Below are 22,188 nucleotides of genomic sequence, written 5' to 3' on the forward strand. Positions count from 1 at the left end.
GTTGGAACAAGCTTTCCCCATGATTCAGTCTTTTTTTTTTTTTTTCTTTTTATTGCAGAGCTGAGAACTGAACCCAGGGCAATATTGTCTGGGTTTGGTGGCTGTGTATGGGCTGGATCCCCAGGTGGGGCAGTCTCTGGATGGCATTTCCTTCAGTCTCTGCTCCAAACTTTGTCTCCATATATCCTCCTGTGAATATTTTTGTTTCCCCTTCTAAGAAGGACTGAAGCATCCGCACTTTGGTTGTCTTCTTCTTGAACTTCATGTGATCTGTGGATTGTATCATAAGTAATCCAAGCTTTGGGGCTAATATCCACTTATCAGTGGGTGCATACCGTGTGTGTGTTTGTGTGTGTGTGTGTGTGTGTGTGTGTGTGTGTGTGTGTGTGTGTGTGTGTTTTGTTCTGTTTTTTTGTGATTGGGTTACCTCACTCAGCATATTTTCTAGTTCCATCCATTTGCCTATGAATTTTATGAAGTCATTGTTTTTAATAGCCGAGTAGTACTCCATTGTGTAGATGTACCACATTTTCTGTGTCCATTCCTCTGTTGAGGGACATCTGGGTTCTTTCCACGTTCTGGCTATTATAAATAAGACTGCAATGAACATAGTGGAGCATGTGTCCTTGTTGTATGTTGTAGCATCTTTTGGGTATATGCTCAGGAGGTATAGCTGGGTCCTCAGAACTGTGTCCAATTTTCTGAGGAACCTCCAGATTGATTTTCATAGTGGTTGTACCAGTTTGCAGTCCCACCAATAAGTTGTCACCTGAGTTTTTGATCTTAGCCATTCTGACTTGTGTGAGCTGGAATCTCAGGGTTGTTTTGATTTGCATTTCCCTGATGACTAAGGATGTTGAACATTTCTTTAGGTGCTCTTTACCCATTAGATATTCCTCCGTTGAGAATTCTTTGTTTAGCTCTGTATCCCATTTTTAATAGGGTTATTTGATTCTCTAACTTTCCATTTCTTATTTTCTTAATTTAGATACTCCCTATGTGCCCTCTGTTTAGGCTGGTTTTTGTTGATTCTTTGTCAAGTTCTTTTTGTTTACACTCAGTCCTGAGTTTGATTATTTCCTGCCTTCTACTTCTCTTGGGTTCATTTGCTTCTTTTTGTTCTAGAGCTTTTAGGTGTGCTGTCAAGCTGCTAGTGTATGCTCTCTCCAGTTTCTTTTTGGAGGCACTCAGAGCTTTGAGTTTTCCTCTTAACATTGCTTTCATTGTGTCCCATATGTTTGGGTAAGTTTAATGAAACTTCATTTTCATTAAATTCTAAAAAGTCTTTAATTTCTTTATTATTTCTTCCTTATCATTGAGTAGAGCATTGTTCAGCTTCCATGTGTATGTGGACTTTCTGTCATTTTTGTTGTTATTAAAGACCAGCCTTAGTCCATGGCGATTTTATAATATGCGTGGGATTATTTCAATCTCCTTGTATCTGTTGAGGCCTGTTTTCTGACCAATTATATTGTCAGTTCTGGAGAAGGTACTATGATGTGCTGAGAAGAAGGTATATTGTTTTGCTTTAGGATGAAATGTTCCATAAATAATCTGTTAAATCCATTTGGTTCATAACTTATGTTACTTTCTCTGTGTTTCTGATTAGTCTCTGTTTCCATAATCTGTCCATTGATGAAAATGGGGTGTTGAACTCTCCCACTCTTATTGTATAAAGTGCAATGTGTGCTTTGATCTTTAGTAAGGTTTCTTTTATGAATGTAGGTGCCCTTGGATTTGGAACTTAGATATTCAGAATTGAGAATTTATTGTCATGGTTTTTTTTCAATGAATATGAAGTGTCCTTACTTATCGTTTTTGGTAACTTTTAATTGAAACTCAATTTTCTTTGATATTAGAATGGCTACTCCAGCTTGTTTCTTGGGACCATTTGCTTGGAAAATTGTTTTCTAGCCTTTTACTCCGAGGTAGTGTCCAAATTTGTCACTGAGGTGTGTTTCCTGTATGTAGCAAAATGCTGGGTCTTCTTTCTATATCCAGTCAGTTAGTCTATGTCTTTTTCTTGGGGAATTGAGTCCATTGATGTTGAGAGTTATTAGGGACCAATGATTGTTGTTTCCTGTAACTTTTGTTGTTAGAGGTGTAATTAATTACATTTGTGTCACTATCTTATTTTGGTTAGTTGAAAGAAGATTACTTTTTTGCTTTTTCTAGGGTGTAATTTCCCTCCCTGTGTTGGAGTTTTCTGTTTATTAACCTTTGTAGGGCTGGATTTGTAGAAAGATATTGTGTAAATTTGGTTTTGTCGTGGAATATTTTGGTTTCTCTTTCTATGGTAATTGAGAGTTTTGCTGGATACAGTAGCCTGAGCTTGCACTTGTGTTCTCTTAGGGCCTGTATGACATCTGCCCATCTTCTAGTTTTCATAGTCTCTATTGAGAGACCTAGTGTGCTTCTCATAGTTCTACCTTTATATGTTACTTGACCATTTTCCCTCATTGCTTTTAATATTCTTTCTTTCATTTGTGTATTTGGAGTTTTGACTATTATGTGATGGGAGAAATTTCTTTTCTTGTCCAATCTCTTTGTAGTTCTGTAGGTTTCTTGTATGTTTATGGGCATCTCTTTCTTTAGGTTAGGGAAGTTTTTTTTCAATAATTCTGTTGAAGATACTTACTGGCCCTTTAAGTTGGGAATCTTTGCTCTCTTCTATACCTAGAATCCTTAGGTTTGAACTTCACATCGTGTCCTGGATTTCCTGGATGTTTTGGGTTAGGAGTTTTTTGTGTTTTGCATTTCCTTCGATGGTTGTGTCAATGTTTTCTATGGTATCTTCTGTCCCTGAGATTTGCTCTTCTATCTCTTGTATTCTGTTGGTAATGCTTTTGTTTATGACTCCTGATCTTTTCTTTTCTTTCTTTTGTGTGTGTGTGTGTGTGTGTGTTTTGTTTACATTTCAATGTTACCTCCTTTTCCATTTTCCCCTCCATATGCCCCCATCCCATCCTCCCTCCCCCTTCTTGTATGATAGTGTTCTCCCACCCAACCATCCATCCATTCCAGCCTCCCACCCTGACATTCCTGTAAACTGGGGAATACATCTTTGGCAGGACCAAGGGCTTCTCCTACCACAGTTGCCCAACAGGGCTATCCTCTGCTACATATGCAGCTGGAGTCATAGGTCTGCAGGGTTGTCTCCCTTGTGATTTCTATATTGTTTGTATTTCTGTTTTTAGAATACAGATTATTTTGTTCAATTCCGTCCCCTGTTTGGTTGATTTTTATATTTCCTCTTTAAGGCCTTCTACTTGTGTTGTCCTGTATTTCTTTAAGGGGGGTTATTTATGTCTTTCTTAATGTCCTCCAATATCATCAAGAGTTGTGATTTTAAATCAAAATCTTGATTTTCTTGTGTGTTGGGGTATCCAGGGCTTGCTGTGGTGGGGGAATTGGGTTCTGATGATGGCAAATGGCATTGGTTTCTGTTGCTTAGGTTCTTGCCCTTGACTCTTGCCATCTGGTTATCTCTGGTGTTAGCTATTCTTGTTGTCTTTGACTGTGGCTTGCCCCTCCTGTAAGCCTGTGTGTCAGCTTTTTCTTTTTAGATCTAAGAAACAATTTGACTATTTCAAGAACATTGACTGTCCCTCTCTAAGGGGATATTTTCCCCTTTTCCCCTCATTCCCCTAGTATCCCTCTTACTCTTTCATTAGAACTCATTAATTTATTTACTAATAGGACTTCAGAAAATATCCCTTTGGCCATTGTGTGATAAAAAAACATTACTTGGATGACAAGCTTCAGAAAGCAAACTTAAGCTAGGATAAGTAAAACAGTGTATTGGCTGTGTGATGCAGACATCAAGGCTTTGGCCTAGGGTATGAGCGTTCTTGTGAATAAGGATTCTTACTGTCTGTTGCCACCATTGTCTCTGTGTAGATCCATTTTAATCTCATCTGGGCAATAGGTTCACTACAAATTAATGTTAACATAGAAAAAGAGATAGTGCTTTCTGCATCAGGAGTTCTACTAGAGGACTTGGGAAGGGCTTACAGCTACAGCCTAGTTGTGTACTCCTTTCTGAAGGCCTTCAGCATGATAGACCAGTAGTCTATCAAATAAGAAGGCAAGTATACCCTGCTTAAAGTAGTTAAGAACAGATAGATAAGATAGATATAATTGTCCACTTATGAGAAAATAACAGACATCATCTACCAAATAAGGACATATTGAATCAGTCCCATAAAAGCATGTTATATGGGTTACTTAGAAGCTTAATGTTTCCTTCTTTATCATTTCCATTGTAAGGAGAACATTGTTATCCAGACAGTGAGTTGGTGAAACCAAGCTTTAAAGCAAAGAATTATTTCTCTCTAGTGATATTTTTTTTGTCCTGTATAAGGCCATCTGAGGGAGTGAAGTGAAATTTTTCATGCTGTAGATGAATTTTATGCTACTGTTTCTATATTTGTTACTCCATGGGCCTCCATAGCTCATATTTTGTGCAATCAGCCATGCATTCACCCAACATATTTGATGCTATCACTAGAGGAGAAAGGACATGTGGTGTTTGAACATTAGCCTGAGTCACAGGGAAGTATCCTTGCCAGGATTCAGGAAAGACCTTCCAGAAAGTGAATCAATGCCTTCACATATTGTGTGATGCTTTTTCCTCAGGTGTTGAAATGCCATCTTGGACTTTGTCCTGTAGCCATGGCAACTAGAATAGAGAAATATTACAATGGTACTTAGTCTACTAATGGTAATGAAGCTGTTGAAACTCCCTGGTAATGATCAGGAAACCCTTGCCTGGCATTTTAGCTATTCCTCTCTACTATACCACCCACATCAGCAGCCATTGATGTCGGGAGATGCTAGGGCATATGCAGAAGTAAAAGGCTGACTAGAACCTAGACTATGTGGTACAGATTCTGTAAGGTCACAGTCCCTGTTGGTGTGGAACATTGCGGTGCTGCTGGTGTTTGAGGGTTACCCATATTCCTATAATCATTCCTCCATCTATGATCTGTGAGAAAGCATGAAAACTCATTGGTTTCCCCAACTTGAACTTTTGTGAAATCTTACTTGCTCTGTCATTGGTGCCTATCTGGGGTGATTGGATTTCATTTGCCTCTGTTCAGGAAATATACAATAACAATTCATGGAAACTGGCATATCATGTTCAAGGAAAGGCTGAAGGATTCTAGCCCTTGGAGAGCATGACTCTCATGGAGAGAAATGGACAGAGCTGACTTGCAGGGGTGATGTTATTGTAGGTACTTTGGGTTATATTCTAAGTGCAGTGGAGAATCCACTGGAAAACTTTATTGAATTAATACTGTTACTAGTTAATCCATCCATTGCAAATGATATTAAAGATAGTTAACATTTCCACAGCATGCAATAACGAAGCCCAGGCCAGTGGCTCAGCTCATCACTCTACACTCTGAGATACAAGTGGGGAAGAGCCTAGGAGCCTTGGCAAGGTCACTGGCGGCCCAACCTTTCTTCCTAAAGATGCTGGCTTAGCTCTTTAACCCATGCATAAGGCTGAGCTAGCATAAATAGTTCCAGGATGTTTCTAGAATATTTCCTTCTAGAACCAAGTCAGAAATCATTTTAACCGATTTATTTCTGCTTATTATTTTGATGAAGAATAATCAAAGTGTTTAACTGTGAAATTCTGGCAATCTCAGAAGTTAGAAAGTTTTGCTAACCCTGACTACAACCCTTACCTGCTCTATTCCTCCATCCCGCCTCCAACACCTCAACCTGCTCTATCCCCCCACCCTAACCTCCAACTCCTTGATATGCTCTATACCCCACCCTGCCTACTACTTCCTTACCTGCTCTATCCCCCACCTCATCTACCACCCCCTTACCTGCTCTGTTCCCCCTCTACTAACACTTTACTATCCTACCTCTTCTAACCCCCTGACCTGCTCTATCTTTCTCTCTTTTTCCCTTTTTATTTCCTCTGGCCACAATCCATCCTCTCCACCAGACACATTTTGCCATGCCCTACTTAAAGGTAATTTGTCATTAGTAAATCCTTTCATTTTAATGCATCCTCTATTGGCAAAAAGCACCACAGTGTGGTGACTAAGGATATAAATTGTAAAAGTGAACATTGTTTCCTGTATCCAAGAAGTCCTTGAAATTTGAGGTACTCAGATAATTATGTTTCAATATTACTTTAGTGTAAAATTAAAAAAAAAGTTCTGCATTAGCTGATCCCTTTACTATTTATATGAGTTAATAGCTTCATACTGAATATTTTTTAGGGCTGATAATCTTGGATAGCAAACTGTAAATCTATCATTTTTGCAGAATATGGAAAAACTATTCAAGGATTCTCTTAAGATGTGCCTTTGTGTGGTTTAAAAAAAATAACACATGGCCTTTGACAAGTTTGTTTTTTAATGGAGTCTAAAGATAGCTTCGAGATAAAGAGCCTGTACTGCTCTTCCAAGGACCAGGGCTTGCTTCCCCACCTGAGAGGTGGCTCACTACCATCTGTAGCTCTAGTTCCAGAGCGTCCAACACCCTTTTGTGGCTCTGCAGGAATCTGAACTCTCATGAAGGATGTAGAGACAAATAGGCATACACACTACACACAAAGAGAAAATAATTTAAAGACCTGTAGAATCCCCAAATATATTTTCTATGATACATAGAAAAGAGTAACAATTTTCTGCTGCAAGGGATACTACCCACACCCATCTGATAGCCACACGTGTTGGACAGTATATGCAACATGAAATGACAGCCAGAAGCATTAGTTTGATTAGTCCCATGGTAATATTTCCCTTATCCACACCACCTCTCACACCCACAAAAGGAAAATATAACAGGGGTTGTGCGTTCCTGTCATGGAGCAGTTATGATGTATAGTTCATATTTTAGGTACATCTATCAAACAATGAGAAACAGCACCCACTCGGCTGTGGTATGCCTTTGCGGGTCCCAGGCTCAGGGCTCATGTCCTTCTTTCCCTTTCTTTGTTGGCCTCATATCATGAGACACTGCCACCCATCCTTTGTTGAATGGCAAATGGAGCAGCTGAGTTTGGAAAGGAGAATACTAGGACCTGTTGGTGACCGGGTGTGTGTATGTGTGTGTGTGTGTGTGTGTGTGCCATATTAAGTCAATGAAAGTATGAAAGAACATCAATTAGCATGTAAATATTTCTGTCTTAGGAGTAGCAAGTAACTTTCAGAAATCTATATCTATCTCCTCTGTGGTATTTCTGTATTTTTTACTCTGCCTTTCAGCAAAGTTGGTTTTTTGTTTCATTTTGTTTTGTTTTTGGTTGTTGTTTTCATCTGTTTAAGGTGTCCATATTTTGGCATCTTTACAACTAAGTATAAAGTAAGTGTGTATATTTAATTCCTGTTTTTAGACTGAGAATTTTCAGAGTTTTATATGAGAGGTGATTCTCTTGTGGTAGGATGATAAAGCAAGTCTATGAAGAATTTGAGTCCATTCATGATGCTTACAAGTTTTCTGGGTGTCTTTCTTACATAAGAGACATAAGACAAATCCACAATTTACAAACTACAGGCTTCACTTAAGTGACATTTTCCCACAGAGTAAAAGTATACACTTTCTGTGACTTAACCATTAATTCAGCAAACACCACCTACCTGCAGAGTGACAAGGACAACACTCCATGCTTGTGGCATTGCAGCAGCTAAGAGTCTGTCTGCCAGGAACATTATGTCTTTGGGTTAAGATAAATTCTAAACAAAATTCAACCCAATACTTAATGAAAATATGTGAGACAAACAATATATACCTATGTTCAAGACGAGAATTCATCCCAACTGTGGGAGGATGGTGAGTGGCAGTTATAGGAGTGTTACTTGAGGAATATATCCTTTAAGCTGAGATCTGAAAGCAGAATGGAGTGGCAGGGTTTAAGGGAGAGTGTCTGGAACGTAAGCTTGGTAGAAATGATCATTATTTTCCAAAAGATGGGATAACATTTGCAAAAGTCCCAAGGATAAAGGAAGGACCTGCGATATGTGACTGAAGCTAGAGCTCATGAGAGCAGATAGTGAAACTGATCTGTAAAGAGAGACCAGGCACTCTGTTAACCCCTTACCTTTCAGCTCCTGCCCACCTTCTGCCACGCCATCCTTAACCCGAACACACTCAGTTCCATTGCCTTTTGTTGACAGTGTAATTATTTTGTAATTATTTAAAACCCATCTCAAACTCATCTTCTTGCAGGGTAACTTTGGTTACATTAAAGCTATGATTAATCAACTTCTTCCAAACTGAACCTTTTAAATAGCGCTTTGTTTAGCTTAGTGAACTATTTCTATAAGTTTCTCTTGTATATATGCATATATATGTGTGTATATACATTTATGTATATGTACATATATGTGCAAAATATTTGTATTGAATTAGAAATCATATTAGTTATAATACATGGCCATACTCTTGTCACATTGTTATTATACTGAATTTATTCCACTATCCAGTCTACTTTGTTTTATATCTAAAATTTTTAGACTATTTGAAGGGTACAGATGCTGACTCTGTTGGAGTTCTCTCCAGAAAATTTATCATCGTAGTCAAGGTTCATAAATTTCACATGAGATGAGAACAGATAAAGTTGAAGTTGTAGTGACATTTTGAGAGCAGCATCTCTTTTTTATTTGAAAACTACAGTAATCCTATGAAAGCTTGACACCATTGTTTTACTGAGAAAGCATTGTAGCAACATATATATTAATATGGTTATCTCGCCAATCTCACCTGGAATGTAGTTTTTGGATTCAGACCAGTTCTTTTGCCCTTGAGAAGTTATACTTGTTACTAATATTTATTTTACTTACCTTAAAGGCATTCTTAATGTAATATTTCAGTAAGGAGGATACAGGAGATTAAAATTACTAGCCTATGGGTTTTCAGATGTAATAAATCCTACATCTGGTAGTATTTATGAGGAGGACTAGTTCATAGTGTGATAAATACAAGCAGATAGAAATCATCTTCATTTTCTTAGTGTCATTGGATGAGAATCATCTCTATTGAGATGCTACTTGATTTCTATCTGGAGCTTAGGAAAAGCTGCTGTTTTCCATTTCCTAGCTAAGAGAAGACACTTTGTTTTTGCCATAGGAAAAAAGAGATGAAAGTACCCTGTGCTTAGAACTTCTTTTGGAATAAATGCAAGTTGAAGGTGTAAAAGAACGAATAAGCACATCCTCAGAGTGTAGCCCTTAGTTAAGGGAATATACTGTGTGGGAGGAAATGACTATTGCTTACGGAAGAAAAATTGATTTTTAACTCTGCTGACTTCTGTATCTGATGACAAGGACAGCCTTAAAAAGGTGTGTAAGTATCTTAGCCAAACTTCTGGATGAGTATTTTTCCTATTGCTTTTGCTTGGTCTCTTTTAACTGGCCTTTCAGATTTTGTTTTATGGATGTGCAATGGAGGGATGACTTCTAAATTACCTTTAGCTTGATCCCAGAAACTTTGATACAAGAGACATGATTCTAACTGGGAAGAAAAGACTATGGCTATATAGAAACCCTTGGTTGGTAATGGAAATGCAGCATGATGTGTGTAAAATTAGCTGCTTAATTAGACAACTCAACTTCAGAAGGCAGGTCCTGTCTTTGTAGATTCAAATTTGTGAACTTCCGCCACTCTCCTTAGCTTTGTTAGGCCTTTAGTACATTTAGCCAAATGACTCCAATTTCTGTTGCTGATCATTTCCTACATCTCTGCGTACCTTAGATCTCATGCAACACCATATCTTCTCACCTCTTCTTATTCAGTCCTTTTCTCTCTTTGCATTCTCCCATTTGTTGATGATGGCTTGTGTTAACTTGTATTCTTATATTATTTAATTCACTCTCTTTTTTCTTTTTACCTATTTTTTCTTCTTTTTTGTTTATACATTGCCAGCATTGAAGACCACTAGGCATAATGGCAAAATGAGGGGGAAAGAAGAGGGGGGAAATTGCTTAGGGAACTATTAAAATCATTAAGGCAAGGGTAAGCTAATAGTTAAGGATAATAAAAACCCTAACACTGAGAAATGGAGAAGGAACATAGAAAAATGGGCAAGGAGACTGGAATGATTAGAATTATGTTGTTAGTTGGAAATAAATATTTTATGTGGGGCCCATCTGTGACTCAAGCTCAATCATATATTTTGTCCTCATAGTGAGTTTGCCTAGTGAAATATTACTGAGAGAGAAGGACGAGTCATCTACATTAAATTTAAATGCCATCAAAATGTATCATCATCCCTATTCAAAACCCAAAATGTATATTATATCATATATTCAGTATTCTGTGGTAATTGTAAAAAGACAGTAATTTTATTTTATCGCTAAGCAAATCATATAGATAAAGTTGAAGTTAATAGGATATTTTCATTTTAGTCCATTCAAATATTAAGATGTTTAATTATGCAAAACCAAAAGTTCACAGTGGTGCCCACCCATAGATTATGTCATAAATCAGTGTATCATAATAATTTCAAACTTCTTGAATGTTCTTTTATTTGTATAGAGTTTTGCACCTCCTTTACTTTTGACATCAGTAACACAGACATAAAAAATTATAAATCCAGGGACAAGAGAGGTTGCTTAGCAGTAAAGAGAACTGCTTGCTCTTGCAGAGGACCTAGGTTCAATTCCCAGCACCCACCTACTAGCTCACAACTATTTAATAACTAAAGTCCCAGAGGATCTGACACCATCTTCCTGCCCTGGAGGACACTGCATGCATGTGGTACACATATATACTGGTAGACAAAATACTCAAACATATAAGTAATATTAATTTAGGAAATTAAGTATATGCACCCTCAAAATTCAGTGGGGAAGAGATGGACAAAATCCTTACTTGTCTTATGGAAAAGTGTTTTCAGTAAATATGACATTCACACTATTTCTTATGAACCATCTGAAAAAAACAAAATGGAAGTCTGATTTATTGATTAAATAGTAGTTGGGTCCCAGTGGGAAGAGTGCAGAGTAAACATGAAGCTCTGCTATGTTATAAACAGTAAGCCTGTGATGCCACAGATTACTCGCTGACTACATTTCTCCACTGGAGTCCAGTACAATTGGAGCCCAGACCCCTGACTAGAACGCTCTGAATAGCCACATCTCTTGGGGCAGACTTATAATGTCTACAATTCTGTTTTCCATTTTCTCTGTTGGAGATAATGATGATTCATGGCCTGAGAAGAAGTTTGAGCTCTCTTCAGAACTTGCCTAGTATGCACAGTAGCTGATCCTAGAGATTTCTGTCTGAAGATAGGTTTCATGGGTTTCCTGCAGAGCAATTTAATTGGAGCTGGAAATATGAATGCCAAGCAATTCTCTGAGGTGCTTGACTCTAGGGTAACTGACCTCATTGCCTACTTGGAAAGGATGGACCTCTACACAAGAGCGATACAGCATAGGCCAAAAGGGCCTTGCCTGTCCACAGCTGTACTTCTGAGATTTGAACATGGACTCTGCCCCTGTTGACATCCAGCAAACTGCGAAAGTACAGAGGTGATCCTGAAAAACTATTTGGAAGGATGTACAGCCCCTGCTCTCCTTGTCCTAAATTTAGCCCAAAGACAGGAAGGCTACTTCCCCAAATCTGCCATGAGCAACTTCGCCAGAGAGCTATAGGCACCCTTTATGCTGTATAGTCAAGGTGGGAAGAAATATCAGTATCCTTGAATGCTACCAAATTCTATAGTAGTTAAGCAATTGCCATTAAAATCATTGTTACCAATGAAAATAAAATTTAAGAATGAAATAATGAATCCTCAATTCAACTTTATGCATGCTTTGGGCAACACGTCATATATGATAATAGTTAAAGTTATTTATGTGAGAATGGACTTGCTCCCTGCTGTTAACACATGCAATATAGATTGGAATGATAGTGTGGTTTATAGTCAGCTCTATGCTTATTCTAATAACCTTCACGGAGGAAGAAATCCAATTTCAGAAATGCATTCACAGGAAGGAAAGAAGAGGTTTCAAAAGAAATGTTTCCCTAACAAACATCTAGTAGAGTTCTTGCCATGAGTTATAGACATAATAGCAATCTTACTTGTTTAATTTAGTCAAGGATGTAGCTGCAGCAATGTTCACATTTTTACTAGCAAAACCAGTGTGAAGAGGTGAGATGACTCAGTTGATAAGATTGCCTGCTGTGGAGCAAAAGCAAGAGGGCCTGGGTTCAAATCTCTGGCACCTGCATGAAAGCCAGGCATGGTCATGCTTTGGAAAGACAGAGAGAGTGGGTCCTAGGAACTTTGTGACCCTCTGGCCTAGCTAAAAAGACAAACTAGGCTCAGTAATAAGGCAAAGAACAATAAAAGACATCAGAACTCTCTGTTCTCTGCATGCATGTAATGAGTATGCACACATATCTTCATGTGTGTGTATATAACACACACACATACATGATTGTAAAGAAGATAATTTTTAAAATAAAAGTAAATTTCTTTGTAGTCAAATCTTATACATCTTTGCTTAATAGTTTACAAACTGATGTGCTGTTTCTTTTATCATGCATGGGACTTGGGTTACACACAGACATTGTCATGCAAGTACATTTTTAACATACCCACCCTTATTCCTTCCCCTAACTGTCCCATCAGTCTACCTTGTTTATTCCCCTAGATGGTTTTATCTCTAACTTCATGTCATATGCATCTGTGCAAAATCTAGGACCCACAAATGAGACATAAAGAGCTTTTAGTCTGAGACTGATTTAATTTGCTTTGTAAGATTATTTATCTCCAGCTGCATCCATTTTTTTCTGCAAGTAACATTACTTCATTCTTCCTGATGGCTACATAATTTCTATTGTGTGTATATGCCACAATCTACTATCCATTTCTTTTGTTGACAGGCATGTATGTAAGGTTCTTACTTTAGCTATTGTGAATAAACATCTAAATCAGCAGATACAGAAACTTGCACAACCAAAAAGGACTAATCTTACTATGCCCCTTACAGTGATGTGGCCCTACTGTGTGTGATTAATCTTCAAATCATACCTCAGCTTAGAGTGTCCCTCCACTCTAAACTGTGCACTAAAGTCATTCCATGTTCATTAAGACATGGTATTTTGGAATTTTTGTGTGCTGAGACAATAAAAAAGCACTGTTAATAGTTTTTTTTATTTGCTGTGTTTGTTTCAGAGACAGTGTTTCATACATTTCAGGCTGACTTTGAACTTGTGGTGTAGCCAAGGATGACTTTGAACTTCTGATACTCTTACTTCTGCTTCCTAAGTAGGATAGTAATTACCCACTTATTTCTCTTCCCTGAACTAGTTAGTTTTTTGCAGGTAAGACTGTCTTTTCCTTATAATGTGATCCTCAGCGCTTGACATTCTTTCTTCCTTATGAATTATATGTTATGAAAGATAACACATAAATTTGGAGTTTAGAGACGTCTTGGTAGTGTGAGGAACTGAAAAGGATCAAAGAGAATGTTAAGGGAGAACAGAAGAGCGAGGTCAGGCAGACAAAAGCACAGGAAACAGGTGCTTCAATGTTAGCAATGAATAGAATGCCAAGGAGGAGTCGGTGAGAAAATTATGCCACCATCAAGGTACCAGTCTCAAGCTAGAGACAGAAGGTGTCATTTACAAGAGTTGGCCACTGCAAAGCTGTCAATGTAAGCAGAGAGACCAGGAGTGCTGTCCACAGTTGGCTGGAGCAAAGGGAGAGCAGGTTTGGCGAGTTGGTTTCCTTGGGAGAAGTTTTGGTTGGAGGAGAAGGGGAGTTACTCAATAGCTTCTACAAGGGGTGTGGTCAGTGGGGTCTCTGCTTTCAGTCAGGATAAACTTGGCCGGACTCACAGTTATTTATAGGCAAACTTGTTATCGTGCTAGGCGGTTCCGTGACAGCCATTACTGATTTTTTTGTTCTGTCCTTAATTTATTTTTGTTCCCCTTTATGCATGCTTCCTGAGCAGCTAGCTTTCTAGGAGTTGAACATAACCTCGAATGTGGTAAGAGTCCTTGTTCTCCCACAGAGAAGCTTTAGGGGTCGCTTCCAGACTAACCTTTGATCCCTTCTCCTTTAAGAAATAGAGTTGTGTAGGGAGTCACATGGGACTCATGATTTCTACTTTATGTATGTATTCTTTCCATGAATTCTGTTGGAAGCAACTTTGCCATGTCTGCGTGCCTGTAATTGCAACTGTGTTAATTCTCCTACCCTTTCCCTGGGCACCAGAGGTCTGCAGGTGTTTATAAAACTTGCTGCTGAGTTGTCATAAGTCTTAGGAGACATCTTAGGAGACAGTGGCAAAATGCCGATGCTTCTGTGGATTGTAATTGAAGTTTAAGGTAGGGCAGTCCTGGGTTGTCTTTGCCAGTCAGTTCATTGGTTATTTTTTTTCTTGTAAAGTAACAGTTCATATGACAAATGAAACACACACATGACTTATGATAAGAAAACAGATCTTATGCTTGGCAGGGCTTTTTTTTCTTTATCAATAGCTACCATTCAGGAAGGACAAATTTTTTTTTTGACAAATTTTTTTTAGTACTTGTTGACAAGCAATCTTAATTAAAAAATTCTTGGAAATGGTCTCATTATCAGAAAAGCTGGAAAATCATTCACTTATTGGCTCAAATAAAATATGTTGACCACTCTTTGCTCCCCCAAAAAGAGATGATGTAGCAGAGGCAAACTGTGTGGAAAACTCGTTTCATTTAAGTTTAAGAGATGCTTGGGTTTCTGGGGCAATGGAAGAGTCACCAACTCTAAGGAAAGCCAGAAGACATGATGCTGAAGAGAGAACAATGACAGCTGTCATCTAGGACATTTTGTCCCTCAGAAACTACTCTTCACAGCATGAATGTTGCCAGATAGTGGGAAGCTTATCTCTAACATGTTTATTACATTCATTTAATTATTGTTTGTGTGTGCTTTCATCCAAGCATGCACAGAAAAGTCAGGGGATAGTTTGTGGGTCCCATGGATCTCTCTTAGGTCCTCAAGCTGGGGAACAAGCTCCTTTATTCTCTAATCAACCTTGCTGGCCAGACACTTTACCATTTGATGTGGCCTACTGTAGAGTCATACATGGCAAACATGAAGCACTTAGAATTTCAGTATACCAGTAGATAAGCCTGTGTATTTTAATCTCTTCCTTAGACGTAAACAGGAGTTTTGCTACATCATGTCTGTCTTGTTAGAGAAATATAAGGTCAACAAGAGCCTGTCCCAGGTTGTCAGGCACCCTAAGAATGTTAGTTTTCATTTTAGTTGCCATTCACTGATGGAGAGATTGTCAGGCATCCTTATTTGAATTTTAAGTTCTGATACCTGTTAACTGTTTCCTTCAAGTGTTATTTTTCAGTGTCGATTTAATTGTTAGATAATGTTTATAAGTTTAAGAATTCTTCCTGCATGCCAAAAACCCTTTTGAAAATATGCATAAATATAATATTTTCCTCTACAAGGCAACATGTGTATTTAGTTGCTACAGTATGACAAGCCCACAATTATACTCTCAGGAAATAAAAATCAGTTCAATACTACATGTGGTTCAAAATACATAGTATTGTCAAGAACTTCCTTAGATTATGAGATTTCAAAATAAAATGGGGGTTGGAGGCATGGCTCACACCTATAACTGAAGCACTCAGGAGGCTGAAGAAGTAGGATTGCCGTTGTTTTGAGACTACTTGGTCTACATAGTGTGGTCCAAGACAACTTGAGTATGAGACCCTATCTCAAAATGAGGGCAACTTATAAAATGTCAAAGTGCGCTTGCCCACTCAGACTGCACTGTGTATTATAGGTGAAGGAGGGTGTGTAACTCAATATAATGGAGTTATAGTTTGGTTTATTTCAATTAAATTGTTCTTTAAATGTCTCATTTGAGCTGGGCTTCATGGGACTAGTAGGATTCTGTGTGTGCGTGCATGTGTGTGAGGGTGTGTGTGTCACTACAGCACAGAACAGTGCTCAAGTGAGCAAAGTACACACACAAGTGACACATAGGTCTGAGAAAGATAGCATGCTGTGTAGACAGGATGGCTGGGTGATGCTGACTGCAATTCAAACTTGGGGTCTTAAAGAAAGCTAAATTTTTTGAGGTCTATAAAATGAAATTTATGCTCTCTAGAAATCATTTTGAAGACAGACTTGACCTAAGGTACCAGAAAGAATTGGTGCCAATTAACTACTTACGTTTAAAAAAAAAAAAAAAACCTCTCATAGTTTTAAACATTAAAGAGTTTTTCCTTGAAAACTGTATTTCTAACACTTGAAAAAGATGTTATGCTATTTTACATAGTTTAATTATCTAACATAAGTATTCAACTAAGTAGGATGATTTTTAAAGTCGGAATACTCAATTGAATGTTTTTCCTCAGTAAAATGAGCTGGTCTTATATGACATGATACCATTCAGCTTCACTATTACAAAGGTTTCCTTAATTTTGACACTCGCTTCCTTTTCTCTCCCTTTCCACAAGAGTCTATTTTGTAATGGTGGAGTGTTATACCCTTGGGAACTACTCCCAGGAATAGTTGAGCAGTAGATACTGTCCATTGTGTTATATAAATAGGTAGGCACAAGAAGAGTCTGTCATTCGTATTGATTCATAAATGGGAGAACAGGAATCAGTAAAGGAGTGTTTGGAAAACAGAGATAGGACGCCGATCTAGTCAACTTACTATTTTTGGTTCTTGGAAAGGAAAGGAGTGATGTGGGTTTATTGACAACATCGAGGAGCTGTGAGTCCATGACCAATGTGACAAGTCATAAAAGTGCTGTTGAACCATGTGTGCAATGACACACTTCTCTGTAGCAATGTACATGGTCTGGCTCGATAACCCTCTAGCAGCTGATTTTGTAGTGCTTAAGTCAAATTGAAGTGCAAATTGGTCATTGGAAGTTCTCTGGCAATTCTAACTATAGAATTCATTCCATTTCCATTTGTGACAGGTAAACAGGCAAAGCCAAGATTGTCTCATAACCCAAATTACTCTTCATCTAACTGTAAGCATTGCTTCTAGTGATTTCCAGACTATGCTTAAGGTCATTGAAGAAGGCTAGTGGGACTGTCTCCTGCTTTTCCACTCAATATATGTCCTGTAAGTGTGAACTGCCTTTTAATAAGACATACCAGAAAATTATTTACCATAATTTAAGTGCAATGGCAGCCCATCAACTATAATTTAACAGTAATACCAGACATCCAGTCACACCTGTACTCAACTGTAATACTGGAACATCTAATCATATGCCTGAATGATATCCATCACTGGCCAATTGGCATTCCAGTTCTTAGGAAACAAAGAATAATTAATTGCTAAGACTCAAAGTGTTTATAAGATGCATAAAAACAACTTGCTTCAATTCATAATATTTTAGAATAGGGTACAGTAGTAGAAATAAGTATGTGTCAGATGAAATAAAGAATCTTACCCGTGACTATAAATATATAAATAGAATGATGATCTCATGAATAAGCATCTGGAAAAAAAGCCAGAATACAGCAGAGGTCTTGCCTGGAGAATGCACTTCTACTTTGTTATAGAACACTAGAGACTCTTTGTCTTCATCATCTCTCCTAGAAACTGGCTCCCCTCCAACATGCTCGCAACAAAAAGGAGGATTGGATGGCCAAATGAGAAATAAGAAGATGTCAGTTTTGTCATTGATCTAACTTCTGTGTATCTCTCAAAACTAAGTCTATTTCTTTAACCCTTTTCAGCCTTTACGGAGAAAACTATCATCTCTGGGGCACAGCTTGATCCTGCTGAGCTAGGATCTGATCTGTTTACCCATTTAAGAGTGTAATATTGCAATTCTTAAATTAGTACTTAGCATTGATGACTGCATGAACTAATCAACCCGTCCACACCTGTTTTCTTCCTCCTGTGGCAAGCATTAGTTCCCTACATGATCCCCAAGGTCTTCTTATAGTGTTTCATGATCCTTATCATTTCAAGGATCCCTTGAAACACATTAGCAGCCATGTGTTTTGTCCTACTCATTCCTACTGTAGCTGGTAGCTGAACTTTTCTTTGGGTCCTCTTCCCACTTTAATAATTATTGACAAGCTTTTTGTTGTTGTTGTTGTTAGTTTGACATTTCATTCCCTCAGTTTATAGAACTGTCCACCTTGTCAAATGCCCTCTCCTCCAACTTCAATTAAACTCACTCTTTAGATGTATTGGCTCTATCTCCCTCTGTGCCAATTACATTATTCTTGGTGAAGCTTCCATTATAAAATGTTTCTTACAATTGTGACCTGTTACCACCCTATCTGAATCCAACTCTTCAATCCTACTTTTAGGACCTTCCTTCTATTTATCCACTAAGCCTTTGGAGTTACCTCTTATAGTCAGACTTTATTGCAAATGCACCTATACTTGTTTTCTTGGTAATGGTAGATAGACTATGCCAAGTTTACCATTAGCATAGTTATTTGACTTATGTATGTATGTATATGTGTACATATGTGTATATATATATGTATATGTGTGTATTTCAACTTAAGTTTAATTACTTGTTGAAATGTATGCTGCTTCCCCTTTTCATTGTTATTTCATTCTCTGAAGCTTGACCACAAGGATCATATAAAAATCTGCCCTTTTAGAAAGCTGTGATAGTGAAAGCTGACATGGTTCAGCAGGAATGGGAACTACCTTGCCAGCCTTCCCTGGCTAGCATCAACACTTTCAAGATTGCCTAATAGGATTTTTCTATATTCAGGCCCAGGACCATGACTTCATCCTTACTCACCTTAGAAGCATCATAAATGACATCAGCTTTGGCATTAACCCAATTTTACCATTAACTTTCTCCATAAAATTTGATTAAGAGGCCTTATAGGACTTTTATAATTAAGGATAGTACATTATTAGATTATTTTCTGTCCATGGTTTGTCATAATCAGGATGATACTGAAATTCACCACCTGTTAAGTGAAATACCTTGTTGAACAACCTTTTATCTGATGAAGAATTCCTAACATTAGTTTCTACCACAGGTCTAAACTCCCATCGTCACAAGTAATTGAGTTTTCAGATTTGTTGACTGTGCATATGGGAATATTGAAGTAGCCACGTAGTTCCTGGTTACTTTCTTTAGACTTCTTCAGAGAATCAGTGTACTGTACAGAAAATACATTGTTAATGCTTGCTAATTGTGGTTGCTGATTACTGTAGTTAGCTGTTGGCCATACACTAATGTCTCTTCATAATTATTCCTTTCCCTCCCACCATTGGTTAGAAAGTGTTAACTCTAAGAACACAACTTCATGAGTCAAATATTTAACTCTGAATCTGTAGAAACTTTTATTTGTAAGAGTATTTGAAGTTGTCAAGTTTTATTATTGGCTGATTTTCTTTTTAGTTATCATATATAGCAGTTGAAAAATAAAATTTCTAAATGGTGTTCTTTGATGTGGGCTATGAGTTGTTTTTTTTTTTTTCTTTTAACATTTGGCTGATTGATATTTGGAGATTTCTATAGAGTCGCTTGTAATTGAAATAGCAGATTTAGATGGTCAGGATCTAACCTTCCCTGAAGAGGCTGAATTATTGGTAGCCTCTTTTCCTTCTGGTATTGAAGATTAAAGCCAAACCTGAATAATGCATGCCAGGATAGGCAAGAATTCAACCACTGGGCTGTAACCCAGCTAGAGTGGCCTTGTTCATTCGTTTGTTTGTTTGTTGTTATAGAATATTCTCTTGGATTGTTGGCAGCCATGGTGCTGGCACCTTTCCTAAAGGACATTCTCTTCAGCTGGAGCTGTGGGTGCTATTATAGAGTGCTGTTCTAGCTGACTCGTGAGATAGCAGTTCTGAACTCTCAATCATGGACCTTTAAAAGACAGACTTTTCTTCTTTAACCTGAAAACAGTTCTTTTCTCTTTAGTCCTAAACCTCTATTTGTTTCATGGTCATGGAATTATCTATATTTCAAATGCATAACTTAATTTTTATCTTACAATACAATAGTTCAAAATATAATAGAACAAAATAGTTGTAAATTGTTTTAGGTGATACCAGGAACAGCAGGATGTCTTTGATCTTAATCTTAGTTTTTAAAAAGATTTTTTTATAATCTTGTCTAAATGTATGTGCCTATGTGTGAGTATGTGCACATGTATGCGGGTACCTAAAGAAACCAGAAGTTGTGAGATCCTCTGTAGCTGCAGATATGGGGAGGTGCAAACTACTAGAAATGGATGCTAGGAGTCAAATTTGAGTCCTCTGTCAAATGTGTGCTCTTAACTATTCCTTTAGCCCCTAATATTTACACTTCTAAAGCAAATGTATTGTTTCCGAGAGAGAGAGAGAGAGAGAGAGAGAGAGAGAGAGAGAGAGAGAGACAGAGAGACAGAGAGAGAGACAGAGAGAGAGACAGAGAGAGAGACAGAGAGACAGAGAGGGAAAGACTGTGCATGTGTAAATGCACACATGTAGAAGTTAGAGATAATTTTGTAGAGTCTTTTCTCTGCGTCCAGTTTTGTATGGATTCTGAGGATTTATCTCATATAGTCAGGCTTGCCTGGTAAGCACCTTTGCCTACTGAGTCATCTTCTCATCCAAGTCTCTCTTTTCAAATGACTAAAACCCTGCCAAGAAGCCTTGACCAGTGTGTGCACTTGTAGTTCCTGTTGTTTGTTATACAAGTCCTATTGGCATATCATAGAGCTAGGCACTTCATACTCCAACATTGTGCCACCTATGTAATGATGGTACTGGGCTCCTGAGAGGCTAAGCAGTTCACCCTTAACTTTAGTCCTTTCACCCCACATTTCCTTCTCTTCCTAGACATGGTAAAGGAAAGGATAATTGGACAGGGAGAGAATCTAACTTTGGATCACCACACACTTTCTGAGTCATAGCTTTCCTAGATCAAGTGTGAGGACAGAAAAGGCATAAGTCACATCTGATCACAAATGGCCACAGAAATGCAGGTGATGATTTGAAGGCTTTCTTGGGACCTGTGAAGTGCTGGGATCTGGAACTGGAAGAGACACTGGAGCAGCTTTTGCAGGACAGTGGATGGTCACTGTTGGGCTCTACCATAAGGAAGCCTAGAGCCAGCTCTACCAGTTGAGACAAGGCACAGAGAACTTGTCTGTTTACCTTCTTGGTGAAGGATAAAAATGTGTTGCCCTCCCTGTTTGAGACTGTCACTCAAGGGATACTAGATCTGAAGGTGATGGGAGGAAGCAAGTAGAGCCACTAGACAAGGAAATGAGCTGGGTCTGTGTGTGACTGTAGTCTTCAGGATGTCTCCAAGATGCAGTCTCAAACCTCTGACGTGAAGGCAACAGAAATGTAATTCTTGGCACTAAATGATTTAAAAAGAAACACAATAGAGTTAATAATGGAGTTATTTAAAATAAATAAAACTAAATTTAAGATGTTCTTACTCCAATAAAATTACATATAATTCCATAAGTCATGAGAAAACTCAACTCTAAGAAAGACAGCCAAAAACTCTGGCCGCTGAGAATAACAGTGGTTCTCAACATTCCTTTTTCTGCAACCGTTTGATACAGTTCTTCATGTTGTGGTGACTCCCAACCATAAAAATACTTAAAATACATAAATACATAAAAATACAAACAGAAGAGTCGAGAAGGGTGTGTTCCTGCAGTCTCTGACCATTTCAGTGACTTTTTTATGTAAAATGAAAAAGGACAAAATATCACAGCGTGTTAACGGTTGGTAGTGTGCACATGGGTTTTCATATCATAGTAATTATGACCGTGTGTGTTGGAAATGAAAGGCATGTTGAACTTCTGATACCTGAAATGTTGAGTGTGGTGATAAGTGGATTAAACAGCCAGGTCATTTTCTAGAAAGGAGTCACGTTGCCTGATCACTTTCATTCAGTGGCTCCCAACTTTTCACAAGGACCCACAGGGCCCTACCTACCCAGGCTATCCCTTGTTGTGTCTTTGCTGTCCCTTTGCTCCATTGTCCAGCCTCACTGCATCTTTTTGCTTTGTTTTCCATTCTTTGAGAGTCTTCCTTGTAGATTACTACTGTCACATGCTTGGGAAATCTAGGGAAAAGTTTAAGTGATGCTTGAACCCCTTTTGATTTTGCTCCTGTTCCTGTGGTTGCAGTACAAACAGATTCATTAGTTCATTAGGACTGTCTTTTTATTTGAGGATGTCCTGTGGATCATGTCATTGTACCCTTGCACTGGAACCAAGCAGTGCCTGGTGTCGATTCAT

At 38.1% G+C, this 22,188-nt stretch overlaps 1 protein-coding gene across 1 annotated transcript in view; it reads left to right on the forward strand.

Annotated features, from left to right (window-relative positions):
• Positions 1 to 22,188, forward strand: part of LOC116903902 (phosphatidylinositol 3,4,5-trisphosphate-dependent Rac exchanger 2 protein-like) — a 73,009-nt gene that overhangs the window by 17,012 nt on the left and 33,809 nt on the right. The window lies entirely within an intron of this gene.

The sequence above is a fragment of the Rattus rattus genome, chromosome 1 (assembly GCF_011064425.1).
Source record: "Rattus rattus isolate New Zealand chromosome 1, Rrattus_CSIRO_v1, whole genome shotgun sequence".
Taxonomy (NCBI): domain Eukaryota; kingdom Metazoa; phylum Chordata; class Mammalia; order Rodentia; family Muridae; genus Rattus; species Rattus rattus.